This window comes from Astatotilapia calliptera, chromosome 8 (assembly GCF_964374335.1).
Source record: "Astatotilapia calliptera chromosome 8, fAstCal68.1, whole genome shotgun sequence".
Taxonomy (NCBI): domain Eukaryota; kingdom Metazoa; phylum Chordata; class Actinopteri; order Cichliformes; family Cichlidae; genus Astatotilapia; species Astatotilapia calliptera.
In genome coordinates, this window is record NC_137429.1 from 12,775,413 (window position 1) to 12,791,560 (window position 16,148).

The 16,148-nt window shown below is 41.1% G+C and overlaps 1 pseudogene across 1 annotated transcript; it reads left to right on the top strand.

Annotated features, from left to right (window-relative positions):
- Positions 1–167: 167 nt before the first annotated feature.
- LOC113028392 (neurogenic differentiation factor 2 pseudogene) lies at positions 168–4,080 on the top strand (annotated as a pseudogene). Its single transcript, XR_013910755.1, has 2 exons — positions 168–532; positions 2,690–4,080. The product of XR_013910755.1 is annotated as a neurogenic differentiation factor 2 pseudogene (transcript).
- The last annotated feature ends 12,068 nt before the right edge of the window (positions 4,081–16,148 follow it).

Genomic DNA, 16,148 nt, shown 5'->3' on the forward strand with positions numbered 1-16,148 from the left:
TACATGTATATTACAATTAATGCTATAAGGGGATTTTCCTACATCTTCTATACGAGATTAACCCAATTTTCCCCAAAGATGGAGGTTAAGAGAAGCAGCCTGAATCCTACGTTTCTTTTTTTTGTGCCATCCTCTCCTTATTCCATTTTCTCTTTCAGCTCAGTGACAGATGGCGAGTCCCTCTCCCCCAGGGGAAGCCAGTCTCTGTGAATGCGGCCGCATGTCAATCACCGGCTCTCATGTGATGGCTCTTGCCAATGACGTGCCAGCCATATGGGCCTGGCATCAGAGCTGGTATGTAACCCACCCAGTCCTGCCTCTGAGGTGCCACACGGCTCCCTCCTCGCGTTTGGGCTGAGGATAGCAGCAGCAGACAGAGCAGGGTGGCAGGAGAGGAGAGAGAGGTGTGAGAGCAGAACGCAGCGCCTCGCTCGCACAAGCATCCGTGCAGGGCGTGTGGATGTGATGCCCACCCGGAGAGAGATGGTGTAAACAAACCCGCTTTGCCCCGTCACTGAGCTCCACCACGGAGGTAGGTTGCACAATTCTAGTCAGTAGACTATCAGATAATGATCCAGATTTGTTTTTGTCTTTGTGCTGATGTCTCTTACAGCCACGGTTAGGGGAGGGTAATTTGGGTTTCGATGCCAGATTGAGATAATGTAATGCTTTAAACCTGTTTTGGAAGAAGGGTGCAGTTTTCCTGGCTCTTTTTGATCATTGTATCGCAAGCGATATGATCAGATTGGGCTTGTAATCTTTTTTTAAGGCTTTTTCATTTTTGTTATATATATATATATTAATGTTTTTATTATCGGAGGACATCGATCATGCTGTGTTTCATAGATTTCGTTTAAATAAATCCACACTGACCCTCAAGAGATAGGTTCTACTTGTCACTTTTGGCATTCATAATTTGCATTTTATTGTCTTAGAAAATGAGCAGCATGTGTGTGTGCGTGTGTGTGTGTGTGTGTGTGTGTGTGTGTGTGTGTGTGTGTGTGTGTGTGTGTGTGTGTGTGTGTGTGTGTGTGTGTGTGTGTGTGTGTGTGTGTTTGTGTGTGCTCTTGCATGATTCACGTCAGAGCACTGTGGGGGTAGTATTCTCCACAGAGATACATAGGCTAATTGACAAGGTATTGGTAGGCATTAATTACATTGTGCTTACAAGATTAGATAAAAAATACGCCCTTGGACACCAAACGCACAGCTGAGCTCAGGGTAGTGAGAACCTGAGGAGATCTGTGGATGTGGCAGCTTTTATAATATCTTTACATTTAATTTTAGCACAGAACTTGTCTATTTAACCCGTGTCGTCGGTGAATGTGGTGACATGAATTCGGAGAGGATTTACATTTTGACTAAGTTGGTTTCAGAAAAAATAAATAAATAAATTATGAGGAGAAATTTAATTAAAAGCTAGATTTGTGTAACTTAAAAAGAGCTTTGATCGGGCTGGAATCTCTGACGGAAAAGAAAGGTATTGATAGAATTATTTAAAAAAACAAACAGTCAAGGTCAGTATGAAAACATACTCTAATTTTCGCTCACAAATCTATGATTTATTTATTTATTAAGTCCAGACAAACTAAAGTCCTCAGATGAGGATTTATCTGTAGCCTGCGTGATCTGCGAAGGTGTGCCAAACAGGGTTCATGAACCCGCAGAGAGTTTACTGAGGTTCTGGTGCATTTCATTTTTACACTATCTGGATGTTATAAGTTAAACGCATATATCTAATTTTTTTTCACGATTAAGATTAAAAAAATAGAAAAAGGTGTATTTTAAAAATGTAATTTTTAACAAAAATCTGTTTGCTCCCTTGGTCCTGTGTGCGGCCTGTGTGTAATGGAATTCCTCCAAGTTGGTAATTTATTGGACAGAGGAGGGACCCGCACCCCAGTGAGCCCCTTGGGGATTCAGCAGAAGCAGGCCAGTCTGCGCCGTGCTGCTGGAGGGAACAGATCGAAGCACATGCTGAGGCTGAACAGTGGCCTACACGGTTACTTGCCTGAAGAATAAACCAAATGCATCTGATTTTCTTAAAAAAAAGATAGTACTAAATTATAAAGTTTTTATTAAGAGAATCTCCCATAAATATGTTTTTGCTATAATTTTTTTTAAAAGATGGAAACATTAAGTTTTCGTGACGAGCAATTTTATACGGCCAATTTGGTTAAGCACAATGTGAAACTAAATTGATTCAAATTGAAATAAATATTAAATGTATGCATTTATTTTTTTACACAAAAGATGACAGTTTTTTTTTGTTTAGCAATTGAACAATATTTCATGGCATATAGATAACCTGTCTTGTAGAATTTTGAACCCTAGGTGATGGGATAATTTAACTGTCATAGCTCTATAGCTCTAGGTTGTCTCTTTTTCAAACAAAGATGTAACCCACTGTGGAACAGCTGAGATACCCTGCTTGGTGGATTTCAGTCTGAAGAAGCCTTGACGTTCAACGCAAAACTCGGTGATATAAGCCACAGGGCACTCTCACTGCTTATAAAATAATTAGCGAATAATAACTGTTTTTTTTTGTTTCTTTCTTAAGATTAGGGACGTCTATAAGCTACGACCCTATGAGGGCTCACCGGAGATTTTTTTGCAATGCGTGCTTGTTGGTGCGTAAAAAGCAGGGCGCCCAACAGCCAGGCTGAAGCGCTGTTTGTCTGTCTTGCAGGTTGCATGCCACAATGTTGAGCCGTCTGTTCAGCGAGGTGCTGCCAGACGTCCAGAGGCTCGCAGCCGACTGGGTGGAGGACAATGAGGTCGAGGACTCCAAAGCCAAGGAAGATGACCACGAGCCCTGCCACCTCGAGGAGGACGAGCTGGACGAGCCACTGGAAGGCAGCAGTCGAGCTGAGTCTGAGATGGCCGGCGACGATGATGAGGACGAGGAGGCCGAGGAAGAGGAGTGTGGGGATGAGAACAGCGGGGACAAACCCAAGAAGCGCGGCCCAAAGAAACGTAAGATGACGGCGGCTCGCGTGGAGCGCTCCAAGATGCGTCGGGTAAAGGCAAACGCTCGGGAGCGCATGCGCATGCACGACTTGAATTCCGCGCTGGACAACCTGCGCAAGGTGGTGCCCTGCTATTCAAAAACCCAAAAACTCTCCAAGATCGAGACTCTGAGGCTGGCCAAGAATTACATATTAGCCCTCGGGGAGATTTTACGCAACGGAAAGCGTCCAGATGTGGTGACCTACGTGCAGATGTTGTGCAAAGGCCTGTCCCAGCCCACCACCAATCTGGTGGCAGGCTGCCTGCAGCTCAACACCAGGAACTTCCTAACTGAACAGTGTTCAGACGGAGCCCGATTCCACATGCCGAGTTCTCCTTTCTCGGTCCATCCCTACTCGTACCGGTGTTCGCGCATCTCCAGCCCTCATTACCAGCCCGGAACCGGTGCTCTCAACTTGCGAAGCCACTCCTACGGCTCTGGATACGAGGCCGTGTACCCGCCTGGAGGCACGTCCCCTGACTACAGCAGCCCGGACTACGAAGGCCAGCACAGCCCTCCCGTGTGCCTGAACGGCGGACTCTCCGGGAGGCAGCAGGAGTCCTCTGAGACTGACAGGAACTATCATTACTCTGTGCACTACTCTGGACTGACCACTTCTCGACCCAGCCACAGCATACCCTTTGGGCCTTCGGGTACGCGCAGTGGTGGTGCGCACTCAGAAAACATTCCACCATTCCACGACGTACACTTGCACCACGACAGGGCGCCCCCATACGAGGATCTCAATGCCTTTTTCCACAATTGATTCCATACTACGGTCCAATCAGGCTTATTGACATTCTAATGACAATCCTATAATGTTTAATATTGTTTGGGAAACAAGAAGAGTCTCTAAAGGGAGGTGATGGAGGTGGCAGAAAGAGTCTTTTGATTATCTTCTGTATTCTACTGATGTCATCCCTATACTGTTGTACATCATATCAAAGTGTGTCCAGTATTATCCTGTATGCAGAATGAGTGCAACTGACATAAACAATGTATAGGCCAACATGAAACATGTTATGACTCAAACGACTTAAAATAAAAAAGTGTTTTCTAATCGTCTGAAATGAGCGAACAAATCTTCTTTCTTTACTAGGGGAGCTTTCATTCAGTTACTGCAATATATCATGAAAATAATTCATAAAAAAGGTTCCTTGAAAATAAAAAAAAATAAAAAAAATAGCACTTAACGGTTGTAACCCAGTAATATTTTTTAATATAACTAGGTGCAAATTTTCCCTGTGGTCAGCCAACCCTGTAAACAACACATTAAAGTCGCTTTTCGCAGAATACACAGGTCCTACAGCTCACTCGCTCTCAGGGCAGTGAAAGATTTACAGTAGACAGATTAGAGCAGCAGGCTAAAAGCCTTTTATCTCAGCTCAATGGCAATGTGTAGTTGATCTCTGCTTTATAAATTAAGAATTTATGTACGTTGCTAGACAACAGCTTATTAGAATCAAACGCAGAAAGGAAAATCATTAAATTTTGGAGTGAAGCCTGTGACCCTGGCTTTTAGGTCCCAAAATATCCAACGAACAAAAACATTTTGAACACAGCTGATAGTTAGAAAATCTGGACTGCTGAAGGCGTGGGTTAATTAGGTTAACAACCACTTGTAACAGCCTCTACGCATGCGCACTGTAAAGTAAAGGCTACGATAAACAGGTATAGAAATCAAACAAACCTGTTACACAAACTGAAACAGCACTTTGAGTAAAAAGAAAAAGAAACAAGAATAAATTGGGCTGTATTTCACTGTGCCATAATGTGCACTCATTAAAGGCACATTCTCCTGCCTTCCTAGCAGGATGCATCCTTGAACTTTGAAGAGGCCTGGAACAGAATTATCATCCATAAGGAGTGATGTACCCTGCTAAATGGCAAGTATGTAATGCTAAATCTGAGGCCAATTCTTTGAGGCGATATGTAACCCAGCCACAGGGGAGGGGGGCACAAGCCAGTGTAATCCTAGTGCGGCTCTCAAGCCCAGAAAACGGGGAGAGTTGCGCTAGGAAAAGACGTCGTTGCCAAATCAAATATGCGGATAATATACTTGAGATGTGTTGCTTTTTAAACACATTTTATTTTATTTTATTTTTAGCAGTTCACACGGCAACCTTAAGGAAACCCTCAAGTGTTTAGCGATAAAATCGTGCCACATCTTTTTTGGCTTCCATCTTTTTATTTTGTGGGTTGCGTTTTTTCCTCCTTATTCTTCTTTTTTTAAACTCCACGGTTTTAAATTCACAACAATGGAATGTAAGGGATCCGTTCAAGATGGATATAGTTTAAAGGCCCCTGAATGCAGAGCGTAGGAGGAAGAACAAGTGGTCTGCAGAAACTGAGCGCCTGGCATTCAGATTAGCGATTCTCTTTTCCAGCACACCGCGCATGGATCTGGGCCCTGTCACGCCACCGTGGTTTGATTCTCAGGTGAGTGTATTTGTCCAACAGCTTAAATAATAGAATGACCTTATTAAAGATTCACAACACTTACTTAATGCAAAACAATAATATTAATATTAACACTGACCACAAATAAGTTATTGGTAAAGTTTTTAATGCTCGCTTTAAACCACGTTTGAGCGAATAGTTCACAGTTTAATCATGTGTGGTCGAGATCGTATTTTTGGTGATTTCTCATATCACTGGAGAAAGCAGCCACCATCTTTGGACCAGTGCCCTGGGTCCCATATGTTGCTCTGGACATCCAGGGGAAATCAGTACCGGGCACCGCAGGGTGGAAACGGTCCCATCCAAGCACTAACACAAGCAAAAAAGAAAAAAATGTCAGCAAAAATGTACGTAAAAAAAGATTTGCACTGCAAAAACATCGATTCGGTGCTGTAAGAATTTTATTTTTGCATTTTAATTTAATTACATTTTACCATAAAAAAAAAAGCCCATCTGACGTCCTAAAACGGTGAAAGAGATGTGCAGGTGCAAAATCAGGTGAGTCAGTGGCCCGTTCCCCTGAAGATCAAGTCCGTGCCAGAATAGACATGCACACACACCTGCACGCGTAAAGTCCAAACCACCAACATAAATGATACATAGTAGTAACATATATCCTGTATAAATACAGAAAATGCACAGTTTTGAAAGGTTTTGGCAGGGCCGCAGTTTTGGTGATCGTGGAAGGGCAGACAAGCAAACATGGGTTAAAAGGCCATTTTTGGTCGGAGAAAGTTCTCAGATGACGAGCTTGATGTCTTTTAGGAATTTAAATGATTAATTTATTGTAATTTATTTTACTTTAATGTTTACTAAACGGATCTAACCCTTAAACAAAATTGTATTTATTCATTTATTTATTTCTACTTTTGAAGGGAAAATCGCGCAGTTTTGTATTATGCGTTCGCTCAACTATAAACTAACTTAACCTAAACATGGTTAAAAGCATTTGCACGCTAAGAAATATTTGATATCAAAGTGATTTTAAAAAATCGTAATTTGGGGTTTGCATCTTTTCTTTTGCATCCGGCGTTTAATATTTATTATGTGGTGCTGCCCACGAGTGCGTAAAAAAACCGCAAAAACAATTTCCAGAAAACAATTTTGATTAATTCAAGTAACGAAAAGCTTCTTAATTTGGGAAACTCTTAGATTATATATTAATTAGCCAACATTAGAAAGAAAAGGAAACCTCTATGTCCCTTGAACGCTTGTATCCTACAAGTGGCTGCATGCCTGAAAGCGAGTGTGGCCACACGGACGTATATTTTTAATGTTTTGCATTAGATAAAATTAGGTTGCATAAAACAATCTTGGGGGGAAAAAGTGATCACCACCTGATATTTCCGGCATCCCCTCTCACCAGTTGACCACTATTCTTCCCGGGTGAAGGGCAGGTCTCAGAGGGCAAGGTGAGAGGGTGCATTTTTTACTTTATTTTCCGCTGTAACCTGACAGTTCGGTGGTGGACTTCTTTTAGCGAGGAGGGTGTCGGTTGGCAGTGGATTTGATGGCTGAGCTCAGTGCCAAGTCGCTAAATGTCTGAGCACCAGTAAAGCCAGAGACTACTAGAGCCCACCATCACCAACCCGGGTGCCAGCTGCGCCACGTGGCAGCCAGGCGGCCCCTGCCAAAGTGGCCCTTGTGGGAGGGACCCAGTATTTCTTTCCTAATTCACTCAGCATCTGTTCATTATTCTCCGCCGTTAAAGGAGGCTGAGTGCCCCGCGCAGAAAGGGACCCTTTTCCCCCGGTCGTGCACTTTTGAAGGAGACTGCAGAGAGACCGAGCGTGAAACTAATCGGACACTGAACTGGGTTAAAGAGGTGTCCGTTTCATCTCCCGTTAGTCCCTCCTGCAGCATTCCTTTAAATAGTGCATGACTTTTAACCCTTTAAACTCACCTGTGGGTCCAGGGGCATTCAGAAAATAAAAACAAATAATAATAATATCATTATTATAATCATTATAAATGTCAAATTAGCCCTTGAACAGTGTTCCACTGACACCCATACGACTATGGGCCTCGGTCTAAAGCAATTACCCGATTAATTATTTATCATTACGGGTTTCAAGTCAGATTTGCCAGATCTTAATAAAATATATTTTACATCTTACATTATCGTAGCTACACGTGGTATTTCTGGACAAATCTATGACAAATCGGGTTAAGTGACATTACTAATGACCAAAAATAATAATTTCTCTGGTATCGCGTTTAGGCGTAATTGTTCAAATGAGTGTTTATAAAATACCGTGCAATTACTGTAATTAAATAATCCAGCTCAGAGCTCCAATTTGGCGATTCGCTAAAGTCGCCGGACACCACACAACACTCGCGACACTGCAAACAGGTCACAAGGTAGTCCCAGGCTTACGGGGGCCTACACAGATCTCCATCTGGACCGCTTTACTCCCATTTATCAGATTAGGTAAACATTTCCCGGATTAATTGTATTGGGATTAATCTCGAAAATGTATTTAATGGTTTAATGGGACTAATCAGTGTATAGAGTGTTTGTGCGTTAGAGGAGAGAGAGAGAGACAGGCGGAAGGCACAAATAAATCAGGCTTAAAATAACTTAGTGCTATTAAAAGAAGAGTGACAAAGTCCCCATTGCAGCACCAGGATCACTCACTGGAGAGCTTCTGTGGGGCCCAGTGTGTGTGTGTGTGTGTGTGTGTGTGTGTGTGTGTGTGTGTGTGTGTGTGTGTGTGTGTGTGTGTGTGTGTGTGTGACACATAGAGAGAGAGCTCTATATAATATGCAACATGTTTTGTCACTTACTCCCCAACAGTTGAAGAGAAGGCACAAGAACAAAAAAAAATGTCTTTTAATTTTTCATCCTTGATCTTTTTATTCCTGGCTAAATTCTGCACTCACCTCCACTGCAGTGGGCACTGCATCATATTTAGCCACCGTGCCCCCTCCCACCATTACCACCCTGCCAGCCTGAGCGCCACGCCCAGCTCTGTGAAAAGAGATGAAGCTGGCATGGGGTGAAATTCCACTGCATCTGCAGAACAATAGTGTTGTGTGCAAGTCTGTGTGACTGGGTACAGCATGGATACCCATGTGCATGGCTGACTGTCTTTGTGTGTTGCAGGATTATTACATTTATTATTTTTCTTTTTAAAATGCAAGTGTAAAAGTATCAGACCTCGAAAAAAAAAGATGCACACACAACTCAAACACACTGATACCCAACCACTCACACACTTGATGGTGAGTATGAAAGCACACAGAGCCCATCAGTGAGGATTTGTCATGTTTGATGTGTGTGTTTGCCCCAAGTGCCTGTGTGTGTGTGTGTCTGTGTGTGCAGTGTACAGTCTGTGTTGTGCATGGTAGGCTATAGAGGTTGTTGTCACTCTGCACAGATGGTGGGAGTGTTTTTTATTTATTTTTTGGGGGAGTGTGAGGAAATGAGAAGGGGAGGAGGGGGGCAGAGGAAGAGGGAAAGGAGAGGCGAGGAGGAGGGTTGCGTCTCTGATGCTGCCATGCCACGGTCACACGGGCAGCAGTAATTGGCCTCCATATTGAGGGGTTTTGCGGTGCTGCAGGGTGGGCAAACTCCCAGCTGGACCTGTCAGATGGTATTCAATCCAGCTCATTGCCCTCGCTCCTCTGCTCCTTTCTCCTCTCTTTCCCTCCATCTCCTCTCCTACTCTGGCATGTTCACTTCTTTTTGTTCTTCTCCTCTCCTCCCTGCCTTTTTACCCATCTTTACTTCATCCCACACACAAACTTACACAAACTCTCCCTCACAGCTCCTATTTTCTTTAATCACACACTCATCGCATATTTCTTTCTCTCTCTCCTTTTTTTTTTTTCCACACAGCACTTTCTCCTCCCGGCATATCACTTTTTTCCTCACCTTTCTCTTCTCTTTACTTTTTTTCGCCTCGGTTTTTCGCACTAATGGCACATGGTCACTTCTATCTAACACGTTGAGTATCTAAAAGTACATCACACCCTTGCCTATCTCCTCCGTCACTGGTCACCCACATTCACAAACACACGCACACATGCAAAGTCGTGTTTTCATAACTTCGGAGGACATTACAACTCACAGCGAGCACTCACTTCCAGAAGATTTACCCTAAATTGAACCAGAACTCCTACTTGCCTAACAACGTGTGAATGCAAATTTATGTCCCCACAACATGAACAACACAAGTACACTTTTTCATACATGTACACACCTCATGCAAGCATTCCTTCTAAGATACTCAATATAGTTCCCACCCTCGCAGTTGTGTCTCTCTTGCTAAACATTGACTTCCTATTAAAGAAGTCCTTTCTTGAAATTTTAGCAGATGCTGATGCAGCCAATAGTGTCTGGAAATTTAGAGCTAGGCAGCTTCATTTAACGGTGTAGTAATAACTAGTAATTTTAAGGGAGAGGACATCAGGGCTGCTTTACAGGACACCAGCACATAGATAGCGACATGACAGGAGTATGAAGTAGTTACCCATACACTGTACTGGATTTGTTGAGTTTAATATTTACATTATAATTTCCAGGCTTTCTGCTGAGGTTAAAGTGAGACAATCAACCATATGGATGATGCTTTACGCAGGTTCAGTTCTAAAGAGGTGATAGACTTAAGATTAGAGGTCAAATCTCTTCCCAGCTGAGGAAATCTGGGCCTGGATCCAACAAATAGCATCCAAGTGTCCTAACTTAACCGACCTCTGCAGCTTGTCTTTGTGGCTCCTGCCTCTCCCACATAATAACATGATATTCAGGAAGATTAATTGTATTATTATGATCAATATTATAATAAACAGCAGAATTTGGATAAATGGAAATCACAAATTATATTTAATATTAAATATCCACAACATGTAAAACGATGTAAGATGTAAATTTCCTCTATTCTGAAATATTTTGAGCATTTAATTCAATTACAAATGATAATGTGGTTGTATTGTAGCTGTTAGCTGTCAGTGTGGCTAAATCATCTGTGTATGGTGAGGTCACAGTGACAGTGCTTGGGTGTCTCTGTGCACATGTGTGTGTTTTATATTTCCATATTACACAAAATAATATTTTAATATTTAACCGTAACATCAGTGCATCGCTGATTTTATAAAACCTGAAAAATGCTGCACAAACTGTCATTAACACAGACAAAAAAAATCCAGTGTCTTTAGTGGATTCCTATATATTAAAATATGTAAATGCAACTACCAAAGACCTGATTTTAGATACAGCAAGACGAGAATCTGCCAGGTGTGCAGATTTCATTTAAAGTTCAGTGAAATAGACCCGTGCTGGCCGCTGTCCATATGTTTCTGCATTCTCCCACTCACACATTAGACATCCCCCAGATGTACACACAGCATAACACAGCAAACACACCATAACAGAAGGAAAACTATTTGCATGTCCACAGGAGAAGCTCAGACACTCAGTACTCGCTCACGAGGATGCAATTAGGTAGGGGGTCAATTTTTTAAATAAAACATACATTTGTTGTATGCATGCATTTGAAACACTGATGCATTAAGAAATACACCTTTTATTTCAAAAGAAGCAGTTTCAACTATTATTAAATACTCTTTTTTTAAGTGAAGGGCGATTAGGTTACAAAAAAGACCAAAATTAAAATAACACCAATGGAGATTGTTATCAGTGAGATAATACTATGCTGGCCTGAAAAAGTCAATCAAAATAAAAATGAAGACAAAGAAAAGATAGAAGGAAAAGAAAATTAAAGAAGAAGCTTAAATATTTAGCTAAAATTTAGATTTGTCAAAAACAGCAATGTATAAAATTTCCCTCTTTTAATACAATAAACCTGTATGAAATTTAATGCCAGAGGAAAGACACATAAGAACACACACACACAACAACAATTAAGACGTATGTATATGAAATGTGGCCCGTCCTTCTTGTTGTGTCTTTCTGCTTGTATGTGCTGCTTCGAGGAATCAGCAGTGTGGGGTTGTAATGGACTAATGAACAGCTGTCACTGAATTTAAACACTCTCTCACACATACTGAGACTACCACAGTGTCTCTCATGCATGCAGATGCTCACAACACACACACACACACACACACACACACACACACACACACACACACACACACACACACACACACACACACACACACACACACATATGTGCAGACATGTATACACACACAACCTCTTCTCTCTCTTTAGTCGCTGGCCTTGACTTAGCAGCCACCCACAGGTTTCGACTTTGTGTGGCTCTGACCTCTAAGTGTCCATTTGTACCTGAGTTTATTGCTTGATGTGCATATAAAACACTTGTTTTCCCCTGGTTTGAAAAAAAAAAAGCCTTTGATCAGAACAGCCCAGATGTTAAATTTGAAAGAGTTCTCTGTCTTGTTGTAGACCTGCCCCTGATTTTATTTTACTGTAAATACGAGGCTTAGATTTACAGGGAAATCATGCTGTGTACAATGATTTCAAAATCAGAGGTACGATGAGCTGTCTTTACATATTCTTATGTCCTTAGAATCACATTTAAAGGAATGCATATTTCAGAATTTTTAATTTTTTTACATGCTGTCAGCGCTTTTACCATTAGCATCAGTAATCAGTTTCAGTGTAGTATTTGGCAAAAATAAAAATATACAGTAAAGAAATGTCAAAATCTAGCTTTGGTGGATTAGCTTTGGAAAATACTGACATTATTAACAAGTTAAACATGTTCAGACTCAAAACAACAGATTTACACAACACAATCAGATATTAAGACAATAAAAACACATCCAGTTATTTCCAACAAACAATGTGCTTTCAATCCCTTTTGAGAAAACAATAGCTTTTAATTAAATATCTACTATGTTCCACCTAACAAGAGATTTATAATAATGTGATAAAGAGGAAAATTCAAGACAGTTTCCACCTTTAATTTTAAATGCTGTACTTCTTTTTCGTCAAACATAAAGACACATAAGAGCCCAATGAAGCAAAGAGTGTATTTGTTCACATTGTTAAGGAAAGAAACAAGAGTTTAGTATTTGGATCAACATAAGCGGGGTTTTTTGTGAACTTACTGAAGATCAATAAAGGTTTCTGCTCTTGGTCCTCAGAAAAATGTACATAGTAATATCACATTGATACATGACTGAAATACTTACTGAGCTGACACAACATACAGATGCTTTGATTTACAGTTTCACTATTTTGTGTGTTAAAGTATTTTGGTAATTTAGTTTCACGTTGCACCCAGAGTTATGTAAGATCCACAATGTTTATTGTGTTTACTTGGTGTAGCAGCTTACCATGTGTAAAATGTCAAGAGTGTGAAGCGTTGCATGTTCTGGCTTTGCATGAAACAGTTGCATTTCGCTCTATCCTTGTTTTGATTTTATGATCCTCCACATAGACATGGAGCACTCTGAGGTAAGTGCTCTTCACTTTCATGCTGATTATGATGAGTTTGCCAAAGCTTTATAATTTGAGCTGTTCAGCATTATGTAAAGCAACAACTGGCAATCATGTCCTGATAATTACTGTGTATTGTTGACCTTTATTAACATAATCTCAAATCTCTCAGGCTGTTTTGCACAAGTCAAATACCACGGTTTGAGGCTGAAGCCGGTGCCAAAGTGCAGTGCAACCAACAGTCGCTGGGTGCTGGATTCAAATCAAATCTCAATCTGATTTAAAAAGTGTCAAATTTTCAAACCAATTAGTCATTTCAACAGTCGGTTTCATTGTGGTTTCAACAGCTAAATTTAGAGCTTTGATTAATGTGCTGGTGATCATATAATATTGACTTCTTGCAAATGAGCAAAATGACAGACTTCATCACGCTCTTCGGCTTTTACAATGTGTTTGATTTCATTAGGAAGACGGCACCAGCTAGCACTTTCTAGGAAATGACTGCAATGGATTCCAGCAGTAGCTGGAGTTTGTAAGGGTGCCATTTGTGAGTAGCTAATATCCGCCGAAGGGATGTTCGACTAATGCCACTCACCAGTGACATGCGGCGAGTGCTACGCTGTGGGCGCTTGCTGAATGAAGCTAGGACAGCCACTGATGTTTCTTCATTAGTGACAGTTTTCTTGCGTCCACATTTTGGCAAATCCAACACTGAACCAGTTTCACGAAACTTAGCAAGCAGTTTGCTAACTGTAGCATGGGAGATGGGTGGTCTCGTAGGGTGTCTTGCATTGAAATCTGCTGCACTGACCCGGTTACTGCATTCACCAGATATCGACACAATTTCGATCCGCTCCTCACGTGTTAACCTCTTCGACATGTCAATGGCTGTGAACAAAGAGAAACTTGTAAATAACTCATGAAAGAATAAAGTTACGTTGAAACCAAACACACCATTGTTTTTCTTGTGACATTACCAATAGGTTTGATGTGTCACATGGCCCTCTTCCTATTGAAAAAACAAAAGTTGTATCCAAGATGGCCGACTTCTAAATGGCCACCATGGTCACCACCCGTCTTGAGGAGTTTGCCCCCTCACATATACTAATGTGCCACAAACAGGACTTTAATATCACCAACCATTCCCATGTTATTACGGTGTATCCATATAAATGGCCCACCCTGTACAATAGAATTGACGTGGTGTTCATGATAGTGGCTGTTTTGTGTTGCTCCCTGTTGTAGTTCACCTAGCTACACCAGCAGATTCCTCTTTATTACCCCTGAAAGGCTGACAATGAACACTTTTCAACTTATTAGAAAATGCTAACATGCTAATCTGCCTTTTGGAGTACCAGATACGGCATCAGTTTGTGTCTGACATCTGAGGAGGCAGAGAAATACTTTCAGAGAGCTGATTGACCTGGAGCAGTATCTGTGTCTTACTACTATTTTAATATTTCCATATCAATGTATAACCTCAGATGGAAATTCATGGTTTCAAACAGATGAGACCAGCACCAGCTGAAAACTGAGCCCATCTGGCTCCAACGTAAACCAATCCATTAGGTTACACCTTGTTACAGCCATCTTTCCTCTATCCACATGTGTACATAGACTATGGCACTGACATGGCCTCTCTGAATATTTGCAACCATCTCTCACAGGTCAATGTCACCTTTCTCTGCTCTTCCCTCTAGTTCTATATCTCTTTTCTTTTTCTGCTGATCCATAGCCCCCATTGCCTCATCCTTCATTCTCTCCCCACATGCTAAAAACAAGATGGAGTGCGTATCCCAGTGGAAGCCTTGAGACAAGGTAATGCCATAGCCATCCATGCTTTTTCAGATTAAAAGAGATTATGAGGAGAGGAATGAACAGATTAGCTCTCACGTCACATCACAGCATGTGGGAAGGGGTGTGGGTGAGGGGCTCGATGGGCATCCATTGAATAAAAGAAAGACATGAGGGTCGCATTGAGACATGCTGGTATTAAACACATGTCCATGCATATGCACACATGGATGCATACTAAATGTAAACAACAGCATTAAATTCAGTTGCGAGTGACGTATCAATTTCAATTAAAATATGGGTTTATCTCTGGTGTGTATATTAATGCGTCTTTTCACTACATCTAGTCTCATGCTAACAAAAGGTAATAAGTGCTTCCTATCAAAACTACAGATGAAAGACTTGTGTTGAGCACCTGGAAAAAAATACACATTTATAAAGCCTCTTAGTTAAAAAGAAGATTTCAGTGTGCAACAGCTGTTTGTGAAATGATGAATATTAAAATCTTTGAAGGGCAGTACCCCCCACCACCACAACTTTGTTTTTACACCATGTGTCACTCAGTCCCAACTCAGTTAATTCCCATAAATGATAGTGAATATAATTTAAACATTATGTAAATTGTATGTTTTTAGTTGACTGTTTCGAGTGCAAATTAGTATACATTTGATGCTCCAGTGAGCATTTATTGCAGATTTATGGCAGGAGAAGAGCAGAAATCTCACTCGATTGAGCAAGTGCATCAAATAATTTTTCTTTAGGCTCAGACAAACAAAATGAGGAGATGGAGTTGTGACGTGATAAATAGTTACGGAGGAGTTTGGGGCGGAAGCATGGGTCAACAAAACATCTGACTTTTTCACAGGGGTCTTCTGCTTGCTTCCTATTTTCTACTTATCAAAATATTTGGTTTTGAAATGTTATTTTCTTCTTATCTGTGTTTTGTAATGGTTTATGACTGCAGTGAAAGAAGCGCTGAGAATGAGATTTCACATCGAATGAGACATGTCTATGTGTCATTCTTAGGCTGCGACTGCAAGGAATGAAAAAATGAAGCTAATATGGAAGTAATAAAAGCTTACATTTTATAAATGGCTCCAAAAATGAGCCATTCCTCATGGATTCCCACGTTACAGCAGAAATAAGTATGCTTGCAGCCTGCAACTTCATGACAACTGCATTCTAATCCTCCTGTTTAAAAGGTATTAACTCTTACAGGCATGCATTATTAGGAAGCTCACTTATGTGATTAATAAGTAGTAATAGTAGATGTCTGCAATATGTTACCTCACCTAATTTGACTTATTGAATGTCCTTGTGGTTTTGGTGCATTTTGGAGCATTTTAAATCTAACAATCTGATAACTAACAGGTCGTCTGTGCTTAAGTTCTTTGTTTGTGCTTTGTACCTAAATAGGCTAGATCAGGGGTTTCAAACATGTGTCCCCAGGGCCAGAACTGACCTGCTGAAAAGTCCAATTTGACCCCACTGGTAGGCTTTTCACAGTGTGAA